Below are 18853 nucleotides of genomic sequence, written 5' to 3' on the forward strand. Positions count from 1 at the left end.
ATCACTGTCCCATATTGAATAGGGAAATACAGTTATGCATGCGATGCAATTAAGCTCTTCTCTAAGTTATAATTGAAACCAATCATTAGTTTTTTTTAAATGATTTCAATTTTCATAACAGATTTGACCTAATAAGCCATTGCTTTATGGTCCTTCAACAACTGTAGTTTGTGAGGCACTTCATGAACATCAACGCACCAATGAAAATGTGTACTCATGAAATAAATAAATGTCAACAAACGAAAATTACAAGGTTTCTTTTTGATGGAGCTGTGCAAAAGTTTTTCTATGAAACTTTAGAAAGTAATTCCTAATGGAAAGGGAAATATAAAAATTTCAAAGAAAAAATAACGAAGACTTTCTCTTAAAAAATGTATAGACATTTTCCAAAGTTTTAAGAAAATCATGTAGGAAGTTTTTTTTTAAATTATATAAACGAATCTTAAAAAAGGGCACTGTAATCGAGACGAGTGTCGAGACCAGCAGCCTGGGCTTTAATGCCGATATCCCTCTAAAAACGAGTCCTGCGAATCTGGAGTCGAAAATAAGTATTTTAGCTCCTTACACTCAACTAATAATTTTGAAATGGCCCTCTGGAGGAGAAAAATAGTTAATATTAATATAGGAGGAGCCTTCCTAGGATGTGGTGAGATGACTGTGGGCTCTATTGAACTTCTATAAAAAGCTGCATATATCCACAGGATACAGCACGCCCTGGCTTGAAGCAATCAAGCGCGTTCTAGATCTGTGCAATCCGCAAAAAGCCTCTACAAAGAACCGTTTAAACCGGAGCTCTTTTGCACCACTTGACATTTCGCCTCCTCGGCGGCCAACGCTGGTCCTCCAATCGCAGCAAGCGAATAAAAAGCAGTTGCCACTGTTTATGTCCCTTCCCAAGTCAAGTAACATCTGGTCAACCCCCGCCAAAGTTCGGCCCTGTTCGTCAATGAGACGAACAAATTAAAATTTAATAATTAAGCTCAGTTGTTTTAATTAAGCTCAGTGATTTTTTCAAGGAAAAGGAGATCAATGTGACGTTCTTCACCGAAAGTCATCAATTCCGGATTTCAAGTTAGTGAGACTGGATCGGGTAAACATGAAATGAGGGGGGGATGCCATCACCTTACGGAACAACATTGCTCACCGCTTGCTGCTGTGCTTCAATTTACAAAGACACATTGTCAAGCTCACTCGGCGGCAGAAACAGTTCATCATCGCAGAAGACCTCAAAGCCAAACATTTAGTCTGAGGCAACTCTCGCTCTAAAAGGAATGATGTCACCTGGTGCAACATGGCACCTTGAGCCCAGACAGTCCCACTCGTTTGACATTATCCGGGACAATCACATCTTCCTTCCAGTACTTTACAGGAGCTCAGCTCGGGCCACTACCCAAGTAAAATCATAATGAGAGCAAAAAGAAAACAAATTTTAATGTTGATATCATAATTTAATCATGTTTTTACATAAATAGTTGCACATAAAAATCATGTTATATAAGACAAATTACAAATGACGGAAACGCGAATAGTACAATTGTAAAAAATATTTCTTATTATACAGAAAGGCAAAAAATCATGAAAGAGTCGTTTGATCGAAGAAACCATTTGGTCGAAGACTACTAGGCCGAAAGTTGAATGGCGAAATTTGTCAACTAGCAAAACAAACTATTAAGCCGAAATCCATCTTTCCGAAAGTTATTTGGCCGAAAATGCCGTTGTGGTTGTTTGGTAGAAAGTCCCTTCAACTATTTTCTCTATTTCAAGCTTCCGATAAAAATTATGAATGAATATTTTTGCATATTTCATAAATATTCTATCTATTTCGCATGAAAAAAAATGCAACATTCCTCCAAGGATTCCGTTAAGAATCCTTTAGTAATTCCTTCGGAAATGTTCCTGCGATTCCGACGAGAATTCCCAGAGATTTCGACGGAAATCCTCCAAGCAAAGCGAAGGGAATTTCCAGGATTCTGAAGGCAATCTACCAGGGATTCAGACTGGAATGTTCTACGGAGTTCGAATTGTGTATTCCAGGAATTCCAAATCCTCCCGGGATGTCGACGGAAATCTTCCGGCGATTCCAACGGATAAACTTCAGGGATTCCAACGGGAATGTTCCAGGGGATCTTCTAGGGATCTTCCATCCTCCAGGAATTCCGACGGGAATATTGCAGGACTTTGAAAAGAAATGTTTCATTTCGCAGGCAATGTTCCAAGGATGTAAAAAAAAATGTAGAAGGATTCCAAAGCAATCTGTCGAGGGATCCTGAAGCAAATCGTCGATCATTGATTTAATGAAATCTGTGCATATGCCCAAATTATAACAATCCCTGCATGAAGTTAATGCAAGATTACATTAAAATCTTGCACTTTCTAATTAGGTGCAGAAATTTATTATTCATAATGTTAAAAATTGATATCACTGCTAACTAACTTTCCAAATCCTGGGGGTGTTAATTTCTTTCTAGACATGACTAAGCTCCCCCTCGTCCCCCCATATTTACGCCAATAGTCATATGACTGAATATGTCGTTTGGCCGAACATGTCATATGGCCTAAAATGTGATTTGAGCTAAATTCCCGTAATGGACGAATTGTCGTCTAATTGAACAACAATGAATGTGTAGAGTGTGAAGGGATCAATGACTACTGGAAAGTAAGAAATATGACATTAGATGCGAGAAGCGAGATATTTTCGGACGTGATATCGGACAAACAACCATTTCACCTAACGGTATTTTCGGCGAATGACATGTGCGGGCAAATTACCAGTTTGATCGAACGACATTTTTGGCCGTATGTCCTATGACCATAAAAAATATGATTCCCTCTGTCGAAGTATGCATCTGCCCGGCATGAGAATTAAATTCATGCATTTGTTCGGTTAAAAACAAGGGTGATTGGATTTTTCCCTTTCCACTAAGTGTATGAAAATGCTGGAAATTCACTCCAAAACCAAACTTTTGATGTCCGGATACCCAATAGATTCATCTTGACATATATATCTAGAAGAACGCGTCAATAAAATTCTTCTTTAAAAATGACTTTTTATAACGCATGTGAGAATAAAAATCCTTTTGTCAATAAAAGGTAGAAACCTACAATAGCCATCTGGCTTAAAAAGATGACAATTATGTTCAACGCGATGGGCAAATTTCTCCAATCAGATCCGCGCTCTCCCACACTGTGAAAAGCCGATCTGGAAATTGACAAAAAAAATTAAGAATCTAAGCCTCGGCCCATTCCTCTTTTGATATCGTTAGAAAACATTGACTCCACGTATTGTTTGATATGGCAGATGAGATAGGTCGTCAATAGGTCACATAGGTCACACTATCTTAGACAGATCATTGTCAGTTCACATGAAGCAGTTATTGACGATCACGTAAACAACATCCATCCTACTCCCAACGACTTTTCGGGGGAGTTGAAGATCTCAGCTGACGAACTATCGGTCTATATCTTTCTTCTTTTTTATAATATTTCTTGACCGTGAACCTAACCAATAAAGCACCGAAACGGCTCTGAATTCGCGGATGACATTGCACTCAACGGCGTAGTTCAACGGCGCTCTGACTTGTTCATCGACCTTGTCGAGTGCTCCTCTCCGGCAGGACTAGTCATCATCGTCAACAAGACCAAATTGTTGGATGTGAAATCTGCACTGTTATTCGCTAGAGAACATGGTGTGTATCAGTGGATAACACTGAAAGATAGCAGGTGTTCATCAAGAGATGCCTGCGGTACATAATTTGTGCCTGGTAGCCTCACAACTGGATCTCACTGGCTCAACACAAACCGACAGCAGCTGAAATTCGGGAACGGAAGTGGACTGGATCGGCCACACCTTACGCAGGGACGGAAACGAAATCTGTAAACAAGCACTAGACTGGAACCCAGCAAGACATCGCAGAAGAGCCAGACCAAGAGACACATGGCGGCGTAGCCTCAACAAAGACATAAAAGTAGTCGACCAAAATTTAACTTGGCAACCACCCAGGATGAAGACCTTTCAAGTCGGCCATCTGCATCACTCGGGGTGAACAGAATCCACGAGTAAGTATGTTTCTTGATTCTGGGGTGACAAATTTTTCTTGTCAAGAATAAGGGCCAGTTTCCATGACTATATGCCCTTTCAGCTGATATCAAATAATTAAAATAAGGTTCCAGGCTGAAACACATTAGTGAAAACCTATCACTGATTTTTAATCAGTATGCCTGATTCAGCTACATCCCATCGTCATGGAAGCCAGCAAAAGTCATCCCCGCAAAAACTGATTTAAAAGGCGATTTATCGGCTGGAGGAAAATTTTGGTTTACAATGCAGTCAACCGTACGTACCAAATAACACGAGTTACTAACGTTCGCAGACAGAACAAGTTTGTCTCAAAATCCTTCGTTGTGGACTTACTCGATGCCGAAAAGTGTTTTTATCAAGACCATTATACCGGTCAGGTGCTCAAACTACAATATGCCTGTTGGTTTTTTCAGTTTTTTTAGGTCTCAGTTAGTGGAGCAATTTCCAATGTTTCGGAGACGAGCCAGCCTAGGGCTCTACAAAGGAAGAGTGATCAGAGCGCTGGTGGCATAAATCCAACGAGGCTTGGATCTCCTGACAGAATACTTCACCACCTGAAAGATTTGTATCAAAACGTGGTGAGGAACCAGACTTTCAGCTTTCCCCACTCAAAACCATCCAGACTTGTTCCGGTTGAGCATTGTAAAATCCCCATCGAAGGCACGACAGTGGAACGGACCAATGAGGCCGACTACATTGGTTTGACCCTTAACAGCAAGCTTATTTTCAGGCAACAGGTTAACAAAACAAAGATGAAATGTAACGTTCTGTTGCAATTGCTGTGACCACTAGCCAACCGTAGGTCGTCATTGTCCCTAAAAAAAATGGCCCACTGTTTACAAGCAAATCATCGTCTCTATGATCGATTACAACTTGCCGGTCTGGAATGGCTGTGCGTAATCCACTAGCGAGGACTGCAAAGGGTGCAAAACAAATACTTGCTAAGGATCCTTCTCTAGTAACATCGTTGTGCTTATAATGGTTTTAAAGCACATTAGTAGAGGTTATTGCTATTTTCCAAGGTAAGGCAGTGTCAGTGGTTTCATGTCCTGAAAATGCGTCCAGCGATACAGCAGGTCGTGAACGAATGTATCTAGTGTAAGGTCAACAAATGTCGCCCACGAAATCCGAGAATGGCTCCACTACCAGTGGAACGAGTCACTCCTCATCTGCGGCCGTTCATCGCCTTGGATGTAGATTACCTGGGTCCAGTGGAAGTCACCTGCTTGGCAGTGCGTATAGTGCACCTAGAGATTGTGCCAGTCTCACACGGTGGCCATCGTTTGTTTCTGTTCGGCAAGCCAAACCAATGCCACTTGCTTTCGCAGAACGAACCACGAGATGGTAAAGATCGAGGTCAATTATCGGTAGTGTGCAGCTCAAGCATCAGTGGAAGAGGCGTACGCTCAATAATGGGTGAAAACTCACGGATGAGATCTTGCGGAAGCCGCGGACATGATTAAAAGGCGTCCGTCCGACTTCGCAAGCCTCGGATGAACATGAAGTACTGACGATGAACAATTTCCATGTACATCGATGCAGACATGGACGCAAGAATGTTTTCGACGGGATCAGCCATTAGCGGTCCCATATTCTGGCAAACAGAGATTAGGAAAGATGGAGCAAGAAGCTTCTTCCGACGTTAACCCTCCCAGGACGACTTTTTTATGCCTAGAAACATATTGCTCTAAGCTTACATGAATGTCCAAAAATAACCATGTGAACATAAAACATAAATTTTTCAAAGTTTGAATAAACGTAAATTATTTCAGGGTCTCCAAAACGTCCTGAACTTCAGAACATGCGATCTGCCCGATCAACCAAGTCATAAACGACGTATTCGTTCAGCGCTGAACATCCCACCAGGTCTATTGAGCCAATGGATCACTGATTACTTTTACAAGGTGATGGAGACCTTTTTGGTTCTCCCAAACGTTCAGAACATATGATCTACCTGATCAACCCAATCCTGAACGATACATCCTTTCTGCGCTAAGCATTCCAGCAGGTCCTCTAAGCCGATAGGATTTTACTCATCATCGCTACAGTGGATGCTCCATGAGTTGATATTACATATTATATTAATATCAATTCCATATTAAGAATATGTTCTCGGTTACTGTGCCTTGCTTAGCTGAGCAGTAAGATGCGCGGCTGCAATATAAAACCATGCTAAGGCGGCTGAGTCGCAGCTATCGGGTACGAAATTTCCTCGACTTTCCTGGGCATAAATGAATCATCGTGTAGCCTCATGCTATAGGAATGCAAAAACTGTTTTTCGATTTAAAAACCTCGAAGTTGTAGTAGTGCTAAATAAACACTGAGCCAAGTAATGCCAATAAGAAGAAAAAGAAGAAGTTACTCTGATGGTCCTGATAAATTTCCAAATTTCTTCTGTTCACTGTTCTGAACTTCTGAAAGCAGTGGACCGTGACAACATTCGAACTTCCTTAGTAATTGTTCTTCTGGTAGATACCTTGATCTTAACTCAAGATTATTTGGGAAAACCTTGAACATCTCATGTTCAAGGAAATTTGAATAATCTGCTTATTGAACCAGATTGGGTGTGTACCGATGATGAGGACATTTCAAAAGACCTGATTGATCTGGTAGATATCTTGAACTGAACTCGAGAATGTTTTGGAGTATCTTGAACATCTCGTATTCAAAGAAATTCAGTTTACATGATGCGCATTTGCTTTGTGAACCGGATTGGGTATTGCAAAAGCCTTGCTTGATCTGGTAGATACCGTGAGCTGAAATCGAGAAATTGATCACTACTTTGACCTTCAGTATGACTAAAATTTATCAATCAATGCGGTATAGCAGTGGTTCTCAACCTTTTTCTTGGAAGGTACCCCTTCGAACTTTTGCATTTATTGAGGTACCCCCTATTTTGTCGATGTAAATTAAACTAAGCGTATCTCTCAAGATAAATGGAAATCGGTTGTGAAAACTAACGGGATATGTGACTCTCCAAAAATGTTTACATCAAGCTTCCTATAAGACTTTAAGGACTTTTGGAGACTTCTGAGCCTTTTAAAAGAAGGCTTCCAAGCTTCTTAAAAGGAATCTTCTCAGTCTCTGAACATGTTGAAAGAAGGCTTCCGACGAGCCTCTTGAAATGAGGCTTCCGAGTCCTTCAAGCCTCTTGAACGCAGGCTTCCTAGCCTCTTGAAAGGAGGCTTCCGAGCCTTTTGGAAGAAGGCTTCCGAGCCTCTTGAAAGGAGGCTTCCCAGTCTCTTGAAAGAAGGCTCTGGAGCCTCTTGAATGAAGGCTTCCGAGCCTTTTGGAAGGAGGCTTTGAAGCTTTTCGAAACAATCCAATAACATTTGAGTTTTATGCTGGCTTTATTGGAATCTTGTAGAGCAAGTAATGGTTTTTAAGAGCGTTATAAAACTAAAAATGTTACTTGGCAAAGCTTATCAGCAGCTTGGAAGGAGGTCTTCGGGACACTTAGAAGTAAGCTTCCGAGCCTATTGGATGGAGGATTCGAAGTCTTCCGAAATGATGCTTTCGAGACATTAGAAGGGGGTCTCTAGCATCGAAGGTATTGAGCTTTACGGACAAAAGCCTTCATGTTTCTCAAATGGAAGCTTCCGAACTTTTAGATTGTAGATTTAAGTTTAGAAGCATATTTTCAAAATCATATGCTACTTTTTGTCTCGATTATGTAGATTACATTGATGATTTTTTAATTTGATCTTTTGATGCTTTGTCTTTTTGATCTTTTGTCGCACAGCCCTTCATACACTGTGCTGGCAGGATTCAAGTGTCTTTGGTTTACTGATCGCCATGACTCTACGACACTACCCATAATTCCATTACCCATAATGCTGTTACCCCGAAGGCCACTACCATGAACGCCATTACCCATAATGTTTCACTACCCCGAATGCCATCAACCCGAATGGGATACTACCCCGAATAAGCCAGTACCCCGAATCAGTCATGATTTCAAGTTTATAGTTTATTTCAATAAAAAAACGTAAATCAAAAGAAGTTTATTTAGAATTCATGTGAAAAAATAATTACTTGTTTTACGAATTCTACAACAGTAAAGCAACTTCAGTCGAGCAAATTACATATTTTTCACGAGGATTTCGATCGTATATTCGTACTTATTTTTCGTGCCGATAGTCCTTTGACAAGTACACTATTAAAGTTGTGAGTAAATTTCTTCTACGTGAAGTTAAACGATTTACAATGATATGGAAATGCTAATTCTACCATGAACATGTACGTCTAAGTTTGGAAGATGATATTAGCATTTCCATACCTTTGACAAGGTTCACCGTTTCAGACTCGGTACTCAACGGTGCTATTTGAAACTATTATCCGCTTGAAACTATTATCCTGCAATAAATGCAGGGCGCAGCTCGAAATGCCACAGTAGCGAAGAGTTGTAGTGTCGCCTCTGCTACTCGTTGCATCGTCATTGACGCATGCGACAATGACTTTGCGGCAACCAAATAGTCATGACGACACCAAAGCACGAAAACTTCATACTATTATTCTTCAAGCGGCAGCTGCCACTCGGAATGATTTAAGAACCTTTTTAATAATGAATTTGAATTAACATATAAAGGGGTTTTTGATACCTTTATGTTACCAGAGCTCCTACTATTTGTTTATTTGATAAGCCATTCTGGTTTGATATAGTCTGTCCATAGTGACGTGCAATCAACTATGTGAAGAAGTGACTACGGAAATCGCCATGACCTTTGGTTGCGCGACCATCTTCGTGGTAGGCATGCAGCACGAAGAAACCGAATAGGTGATGCGTTGAACCTGGCGAACGCGTTCATTGTAAGAAGTCATTATCTCTTCTTCATAACGGGCAAACATGTTCATTTAAAGAAGGCATCATATCGGGTAAACGCTTTATACCGGGCAATTGCGTTCACTTAAAGCAGGCATTATTTCCACTGTTCGCCTCATACCGGGCAAATTAGTTCATTAAAAGAAGGCATTATCAACTCTGTTCTCCTCAAACCGGGCTAACGAGTTTATTTAAAGAAGGCAGCATCTCCTATGTTTGCCTTAAACCGGGCAAATATTTTAATTTAAAGAAGGTGTTATCAACTCGGCTCGGCAGGCAAATGCATTCATTTAAAGAAGGCATCATCTACTCTCTTCAACATATACCGGGCAAATGCTTTCCTTTAAAGAATGAATTTTCAACTCGGTTCGCCTTATACCGGCCAAATGCGTTCATTTAAAGAACCGGGAAGTTGCATTCATTAAAAGAATCATCTACTTATCTACTCTGTTCACCTTATCCCGGGGAGATGCGTTCATTAAAAAAAAGGTCTTATCAGCTATGTTCGCCTTAAGCCGGGTAAACGCGTTCGTTTAAAGAAGGCATTATCTCCTATGTTCGCCTTATCCCGGGCAAATGCGTTTATCCAAAGAAGGCATCATCAACTCTGATCGCCTTAAAGCGGACAAACGCATTAATTGAAATAATGCATTACCAACTCTGTCCTACTTCAACTGGGCAAATGCGTTCATTAAAAGAAGGCTTTATTTCCTATGTTTGCCTTATACCGGGCAAATACATTCATTCAAAGAAGGCATCATCTTCTCTGTTCGCTTCAAAATGAGCAAACACGTTCATTAAAAGCAGGCAAATCTTTTTTCTGCTTTATATCAGGCAAACGCGTTCATTTAAAGAAGGGATAAATTTCACTGTTCGCCTTATGTTAATTGAAAGAAAGTATTATCTCCTCACTTACTCCATTTCATAGAATAACACTTTCCCAGATAATAATGGCGTAGAATGCTAGAAAAAATAGTATACGAGAAAGGCAAAAAACAAAAATGTTGGTTAAATAGAACCATTGTTAATATTCCGGAGACGCAGACACAAATAAAACGTTAATTGCCTTTCTCTAAGCAGTATGTATATACTTTTATTATTTTCAAAGATTGTCATTTTACGATTCATGAGTATCTGTGGGTGTAAATAATGCTGGAAAAAACTACAGATTCGGACTGTATTCGGGGTAATGGCCTTTCGGGGTAATGGATTTCGGGGTAGTGTCCCATTCGGGGTAATGACTTTCGGGGTACTGTCTCATTCGGGGTAGTGGCCTTCGGGGCAATGGCATTCGGGGTACTGGGGTGGAGCCGATCGCCATGCATATTATGTACAATGCTAAGTTTTAAAATTAAAAAAATTAAAAATAAATATCAATATTCATTTAATGAGTTAGTTATACATCCGTCATTACGCTTTTTTTGTGCGAGGTACCCCCTAGGGCCAGCGAAGGTAACCCCAGGGGTACATGTACCCCAGGTTGAGAACCGCTGCGGTATAAGATTAAAATATTACATATTTATGTGCATGCTTTCAGAAGCGAAATCTTATTACACTTGACCTCCGATATTTTTTTTCTGTAAACCCAATATTCAATGAAGAACTTTGCTGAAGAAAGTGGGGACCTCACTCTCTTCTGTGTTTTTACAAAGCCAATCTAAAACGCTGGGCATATATGACCCATCCGTCCTGAGAGGGTTAAATCAGCAATCGAAATGGTTTGACGACCAGGAGCCGATCGACAAAAGTGATCTAGATTTCCTAGTCGACAGGAAGAACTAGAAAAACCTGGAGGCAGGACTAAATTTCTTTGAAATTTTGTTGTCCGAATTTCCTTATGAAATTATTTCAAAACTCTTTTGAGTTCCCTTGGTAATGCTACTGATTTTTTTTTAAAGCAAGTCTTCCAAATTTGATTTGGATTTTTTTCTGAATTTCCTGGAGAAAATCTTCCGAGTTTTAAATTCCTTGGAAAATCTGCAAAATTTGATGCTCTGAATTTTTTTGGGATTTTTTTTTCCAAATTTCTTTGGGTTTTTTTACGAACATGATTATGAATCTAAACTATGATTTTTTTTGCAAATTTTATCGAGTTTTCCTGAGAATCTTTTCAGATTATCACGGGAAATTCTTCCGATTCCCTTTAATTCCTTTTTTTTTTTTTTTTTTAACTAATTTTATTTGCTAATTATCTAATACATGCATTCATCTCTTAGACTAGGTGTTCCGTGTTTTCTTAACACTATCATTCTTATTGGTTATGTTAATTTTTTAGTTATTATTAATACATTTCAATTGCCTCTGGCAGTTAGAATTTTTCCTCTGGTTGAATTGAACCATGTAGGAATTACAATGTTTTCAACTTAAACTAATCTTAACCTATTTTATACTAAGGGTACAAGGAGTTAATCGTTGCAATAGAAGATTGCAACGATTTTTGTCTAAAATTGGAAATTATTTTGTTGGACATTTGTTGCAATGTCTCAATATTAGAAATTCTATGAAGTTCATTGGTACTATACCACGGAGGCAACTTCAGAATCATTTTCAGAATTTTATTTTGAATCCTCTGAAGTGCCTTCTTTCTGGTATTGCAGCAACTAGTCCATATTGGCACAGCATACAACATGGCTGGTCTAAAAATTTGTTTGTAAATCAAAAGTTTGTTCTTAAGACAAAGTTTTGATTTTCTGTTTATAAGTGGATATAGGCACTTAATATATTTGTTACATTTGGCTTGAAGGCCTTCAATGTGATTTTTAAAAGTTATTTTTTTATCTAGTAGAAGTCCGAAATATTTAGCTTCTCTAGACCAATTGATTGGAACCCCATTCATAGTGACAATATGTCTGCTAGAAGGTTTCAAATAAGAAGCTCTCGGCTTATGTGGGAAAATTATAAGCTGAGTTTTGGAAGCATTCAGGAAATTTTCCATTTTGCAAGTAAGTGGAGAAAATATCCAAACTTTTTTGCAATCTACTACAAATGACACGAAGGCTTCGCCCTTTGGCTGAGAGACCTGTGTCATCTGCAAACAAAGATTTTTGACACCCTGGTGGTAAATCAGGTAAGTCAGAAGTAAAAATGTTATACAAAATGGGCCCCAGTATGCTGCCTTGGGGGACACTAGCCCTTACAGGTAATCTATCAGATTTAGAATTCTGATAGTTTACCTGCAGTGAAACAATCTGTTAAATAATTTTGGATCAATTTAATAATGTACAGAGGAAAATTTAAATTCATCAATTTTACAATCAAACCTTCATGCCAAACACTGTCAAATGCTTTCTCTATATCAAGAAGAGCAACTCCAGTCGAATATCCTTCAGATTTGTTGAGCCGAATTAAGTTCGTAACTCTTAATAACTGATGAGTGGTTGAATGCCCATGGCGAAAACCAAATTGCTCATCAGCAAAAATAGAATTGTCATTAATATGAACCATCATTTTATTTAAAATAATCTTTTCAAACAGTTTGCTTATTGAAGAAAGCAAACTGATTGGGCGATAACTAGAAGCCTCGGCTGGATTTCTGTCCGGCTTCAAAATTGGAACAACTTTGGCGTTTTTCCATTTATCTGGGAAGTATGCCAATTGAAAACATTTGTTAAATAAATTTACCAAAAAGGATAAAGAGCTCTCAGGAAGTTTTTTGATAAGTATGTAGAAAATACCATCATCACCCGGGGCTTTCATATTTTTAAATTTTCTAGTAATAGATCTCACTTCATCCAAATTAGTTCCCAACGCAGGGTCAAAAAAATTCTCTTGTTTGTGAATGTCTTCGAAGCTCCGTGTACCCTGATCCTCAATTGGGCTAGTGAGACCTAGACTAAAATTATGGACACTCTCGAACTGCTGAGCAAGTTTTTGAGCATTTTCGCCATTTGTTAATAAAATTTTATTTCCCTCTTTAAGCGCTGGAATTGGCTTTTGAGGTTTTTAAGAATTTTGTTAATTTCCAAGGGTTTCGAACAGGGTCCAACTTCGAGACATTATTCTCAAAGTTGGTATTTCGCAGAACAGCGAAACGTTTTTTAATTTCATTTTGCAAATCTCGCCAAATAACTTTCAACGCGGGATCGCAGGAGTTCTTTGGTATTGCCTTCTTCTCACATTTTTAAGACGGATCAGTAGCTGAAGATCGTCGTCAATACTAATGGAGTTGAATTTAACTTCACATTTCGGAATTGCAATGCCTCTGGCTTCGACAATTAAATTTGTCAAAGATACGAGAGCATTATCAATATCACTTTTGGTATCGAGAGGAATATCAACATCAAAAATTCCTATCGATATACGTTTTATATAAATCCCAATCAGCTCTATGACAATTAAAAGTAGAGCTGATTGGATTATAAATAACTTCTTGTGAGATTTCAAATGTCACAGGAAGGTGATCGAAGTCAAAGTCAGCATGAGTTACCAATTGGCCACACAGCTGACTTGAATCCGTTACAACCAAATCAATTGTCGAAGGATTTCGAGTGGATGAAAAACAAGTTGGGCCATTGGGATATTGAATAGTATAATATCCCGCAGAACAATCTTCAAATAAAATTTTACCATTGGAATTGCTTTGAGCATTATTCCATGAACGGTGTTTGGCATTGAAGTCACCAATTACGAAGAATTTTGATTTGTTGCGAGTCAGAATTTGAAGATCAGCTTTCAACAAATTCTTTTGCTGCCCATTGCATTGAAAAGGCAAATAGGCTGCAATGAAGGAAAATTGTCCAAAATTTGTTTCAACAGAAACTCCCAAGGTTTCAAAAACTTTGGTTTCAAACGAAGAAAATAATTTATGTTTGATACGTCTATTAATGACAATGGCGACCCCACCACAGGCGCTGTCAAGACGATCATTTCTGTAGATAAAATAGTATGGATCTCTTTTAGTGGAGAGTCCTGGTTTTAAATACGTTTCAGTTATAATGGCAATATGCACATTATGAACTGAAAGGAAGTTGAATAATTCATCTTCCTTACCCTTTAGAGAGCGGGCATTCCAATTTAGAACTTTCACACAATTATTTGGATCCATTGAAACGGAGTCCGATAACAATTTTTTGTGTGTACTTTATACCAACCTGAGCAGCTTCAGGAATGGTATTTGCTTTGAACATTGCATCAATCATGTGATGCAATTGTTCAGTTAAAAAATCAAAATCGGAAGCAGTCAATCATGCTACCTGAATCGGCAACATGACCATTTTTTCCGTTGGGACATGGGTATAAACCTCATTTTGAGAAGAGAAATTTGGTCTACCAGCAGCGATGTTTGCATACGTAGGTACATTGGAAAAATTGGAATTTACTGAAGTGCTTGCTACCCGTTGACGAGCGGCAAAATTTGTTTGTGAATTGTGGTGGGTATGAATTGCTCGACCGGTAACCGGTTTGGAAATTTGAGCGTTTGAAAAATTTCTACCCGTCGAATCTGGGATCCGATTGGAATTTCCCGTCATCAATTTTGCACGGGAATTCAAAACTTTTTTGCGTGAAGGGCATTCCCAGAAATTGGATTTATGATTGCCCCCACAGTTTGCGCACTTAAATTTATTGGAATCTTCTCTCACTGGACATGCGTCCTTGGCGTGAGAGGTTCCACCACAAATCATGCATTTAGCATCCATGTGACAATGTTTGGTTCCATGACCCCACTTTTGGCACTTACGGCACTGGGTAGGGTTTTGGAAATTTCCCCCAGGCCTGCGGAAATGTTCCCATGTAACACGGACATGAGACATAATACAGGCCTTTTCCAAACTTTTCATATTATTTAGTTCACTTTTGTTAAAATGAACTAAATAAAATTCTTGAGAAATGCCCCTCTGGGAAGTACCAGAATGGGATTTTTTTTATATCTTAATTACTTGGCCTGGTGAAAATCCAAGTAATTGAGAGAAATTTCAATTTAATCTCATCCAGTGATTTGTCATCACTGGGGAGACCTTCAAGACGACTTTGAACAATCGCTCAGTTTTGTCGTCGTATGTGAAGAATTTATGGCGCTTCTCAGTTAAATAGTGAAGAATACGTTTGCGATCGTCAAAGGATCCCGGCAAAACGCGGCAGTCACCTTTCCTAGCAATCTGAAATGAAACCTTGATCCCCTGAAGGTTACTCAAAATCTCATTCCGGAAGCCAGAAAACTCGGCAACAGATACCACAATTGGCGGAATCCTTTGCTTTTCGCATGAATCGAATCACCTGGGCTAGAGGTAGATTCGATTTGCTCAATTCATCATTAATCAAATCGAACTGATTGCTCAGTTCGATTGGAGAAGAATTATTTCCGATATTAGAGTTAGAAGGAATATCTGAATTCTCCAGCTTCCTTCTATTTTTTCCTCGCTTGGGCAGGACGGTCTTGAAACCTTGTTTCTTTGAAGGAAGTGGAGAATTCAGAGACTCCCCCTTCCTCTTGTTTTTATTAATGCTCATTGCTGAGCGTGGAGACGTGACCTTCTAAGAGGTTTTTTCCCAGAACGGTGTCCCTGCAGGATTACCACCGCTTGTCGGAATTTTTGACCTTCAATTCCTTAGGAACTCCTTTTGAATTTCCAATGTTTTTTTCTAACTCTCTTGGTTAAATCCTTCGAAATCTTTCGGTGAATTTTTTTGCAGATATTTTTCCTTATTAATCAACACTTTTAAGGTTTGCCGAGTTGGATAAATACTACGAGCGCTGAAAAAATCGAGTTTTAAAATGAGTTGCACACATTACTTTTGCAATGACGAAAAATGGACTTCAATATGATAAATCTGGACCAAACTGGTTGAATCTGATTTACTTCACATGACCATTCTTTCCAATAAATCATGTTGCTGCATAGAAAAATCAGATTACATGCTATCGTGCCACATTGCCTAGCTTGACAAACCATTATGCGATAGATAACCTGCCTTTGGAGAGTTTTGATGTCAATTCAATCAAACTAATTAGTTTATTAAGTGGTGCAAACAATACACTTTTTGAACATGCATCCAAGCTAAATCGTAGCCATGTCACTACTGTTCTGATGTTGGTTTTCCATTATAGCACCCAAATGAGTGTTATAATAGATTTTATACAACTAATTCGTGTTGCATAATGGTCTATATCTTTGGTATGGGAAGTAGGCCGTTTTATCACTTTTGCACGAACTGTAAAACCAAGTATTATGATCAAGAATTGCAAAAAATAATAATTCAAGAATTTGCTTATTCTGTTTATTTTTCTCACATTTTCCAACAAACAGGTGATTTATTGTTTTTTGTTTCAAGATAAGCAATTTAGCCAAATAGAGAAAACACAGTTCTATATATCAGTAAATATATCAGAAGCCAATTTGTCTTATCTCAACGAAATTACTTATTAAATATACTTTCTACTGAAAAATACAAAAATCAGAAATAAATCAAATGGGAGCAATGAAATTTATCTTAGGACTTATTATGAAATATTATGCATTTTCATTGCAATTGATACAAAATAAAATTGATACAAAATAAAATCTTATCTCTGTTTGTGGGGAGTTTACATGGTCACATTAAATATTTGCTTGACACTGCGCATTTGTTTCCACTTTCATTTCATATAGCAAATTTCCAAATTTTTAAACTGCAACACAAACTAAAACAGAAATTCAGGTATAATTAGAAAAAGACGAAGTCATAATCAACATGTATGATGATTAGTCTTATCAGTTTTGCTAGATGAATTATCAAATGTACTCTTTGATGCTCCTAAGCATGTTATTTTTTGCTTGAAATGCAAAGTAAAATAACATCAAAACATAACTTTTGTTTCGAAATAACAATATGCGATTCTTCAGATCAACCAAACTTGGAATGATGGTTTTTTAAATATTCACTTACCTTATAATTGCTCTGGATCGAAATTCGCAAATTTACTAAAAAATTCTCGGTGTCCAGATATTTCTGCAAAAAAACAGGAAAAAAAACTTTCATCACAATCACTTAACAATTTTCTTTGTAGTGTTACTATTGTTCCGAAATCCACATGCACATGCACCAGTATCCAAATACAGTCCTCTTTGTTGCCAACAGTCCATTATTTAAACACCTCACCGGCAAACCCACGGCTTAGCTTCGCGTTCCAGAGTTCCTTTTCCCACACTGGGTCCACACAACACCAAGTTCATCGCCCCAAGTCCCGCTGCAAGTGTGTTTAATCAATAAAACTAATTATCACACCCCACCGACGACAGCAGCAAACTGCACAACTGCTACCCCGAAGCCCTTTAGTCGCCATCGGTCCTTTTTGCACGCAGATTGCACGCAGTTTCTTTCGCGATGCAATTTTGCCCCACCGCAAGCCACCGATCACTCACCATTTAGCACTGAAACGTTGTTGCCGCTGCAGCCATTGCTCCGCTGGATGGATGACTGGACGACGCTGTTGTTATGCTCGCGCGTAAACATAAATAAGCAAACGGTTCGATTTTCATACGATCATCACCATCAACATTATCAGCAACAGCAGCGTTTTCCGTGGCTGCCGCCGCTGGTCCGTTTCTACCGAATCAGGTGACCAAAACGAGATATCTCGACTGCTCTTTGTTGTTATTGTGGCTGACGTACCCGAAATCCGAACGCGTGTTCTCTATACCGTGTCTGCTGCGAAGCGGGCGAACACTGCCGCATGACCGAACAGACAGGTGGCTGTGCTGAAGGGTGCGTCCGAATGTTTGTTTTGGTCAATCCTTTCACTCGTTCTGTGTCCACTTCGCTCGCTTCTTCGTTTTCTTACGATTCCGCTTTTGACTGACTGACTGACTGCCAAACAGCAGAAATCCTTCACCACACCACGAGAGGGGTCGCGTTCCTTCTCTTCCTGTTCGTCCTTTGCTTGCTGGTGTTCGCACGCACAACCCCTTCTCGCCACCATCGCTACCCCTCGGATTTGCACACCATTGTGGTGAACGTACAGAGGCCCGAAATAAACAACATCTCCGCTGCTGACCCCGTAGAAACGGTCAAGGAGCAGGCCTGCGAAAACACACCGCACTTCTCACATTCTACACTCCGACCTTTGCCGTCTCGCCGCCGACGACGACGACGACCGTTGATGTTGTTATTGTGGCTGTCATCGTCGACGTAGACATCGGCCGTCACTTCCCTACATCGTGTTCAATAGGACAACAGGGCACTGCATCACCTTTGTTCCACGCACTAATCTGCGACTATCCATGCGGTCACCACTCGGAAAATTCTTCAAATTATATGCACCTGTATGCACTTATCCAAGTAACCATTGAGCGAAGGATTCACCACGAGCCCAGTAGGCTGCGTTGCCTGCGAACGGGCCGAAGCCTTCGCGGCAACCCAACCGGGAGCGGCCAGAAAAAGGCTCCGCTGCGTTCGCTGCCTGATTCGCGTATGCATGCATAAACAAAGTGAGACAGCATAATGATGTAAAAAGTTACGAAGCAATTATTTCACACCAGAATGAAGTTATCACCGAATGAAATATTAAAAGGAAAAATTATTTTCGTATATAGAAATATATGCAAATTAGAGACACGGGGGCTCTCTCCCTCTCGCTCGCTCGCTCGCGAACTCACACACGCGCGCGATATCAAACGCACCACCACAAATGACGCAAGGAGCAACCGCTCTCTGATGAGCCGCTCTCTCACCGACACCATCGAACCGCATCAGCGCCAAGGATGCCGAGTGTTAACTACACAAGGACGCTCATTCCTCCCGTCGCGTCACGTCGTCATCTCGTACGGTGGTTACTTGTTCACTTGCTTTGCTTTGGAAACGGGTCGAGTCGGGTGGGAGGAAAGTCGAACGGAAAGCGACGATGAGTGAGTTGGTTCGGTGGGTGGTTGGTAATGATGATGAACACTGATGAGTCAGGGGTGGTGTTGGTGGGAAAGCCACCCTCTCGTGCATGTGAGTTGTCGTTGCTCGCTGGATTTGCCTGTTCTACCGGATTT

General features: G+C 39.7%; 1 long non-coding RNA gene across 1 annotated transcript in view; it reads right to left on the minus strand.

The window, feature by feature from the left end:
• The window catches only part of LOC134212678 (uncharacterized), a 296428-nt gene extending 278126 nt beyond the window's left edge, over positions 1-18302 (minus strand). Inside the window, exons 1-2 of the long non-coding RNA XR_009979323.1 lie at positions 17240-18302; positions 16764-16826 (exon numbers count right to left, since the gene is read on the minus strand). This is a non-coding gene — a long non-coding RNA (uncharacterized LOC134212678). The remainder of the gene's footprint in view (positions 1-16763; positions 16827-17239) is intronic.
• Between the last annotated feature and the right edge of the window lie 551 nt (positions 18303-18853).

The sequence above is a fragment of the Armigeres subalbatus genome, chromosome 2 (genome assembly GCF_024139115.2).
Source record: "Armigeres subalbatus isolate Guangzhou_Male chromosome 2, GZ_Asu_2, whole genome shotgun sequence".
Classification (NCBI taxonomy): domain Eukaryota; kingdom Metazoa; phylum Arthropoda; class Insecta; order Diptera; family Culicidae; genus Armigeres; species Armigeres subalbatus.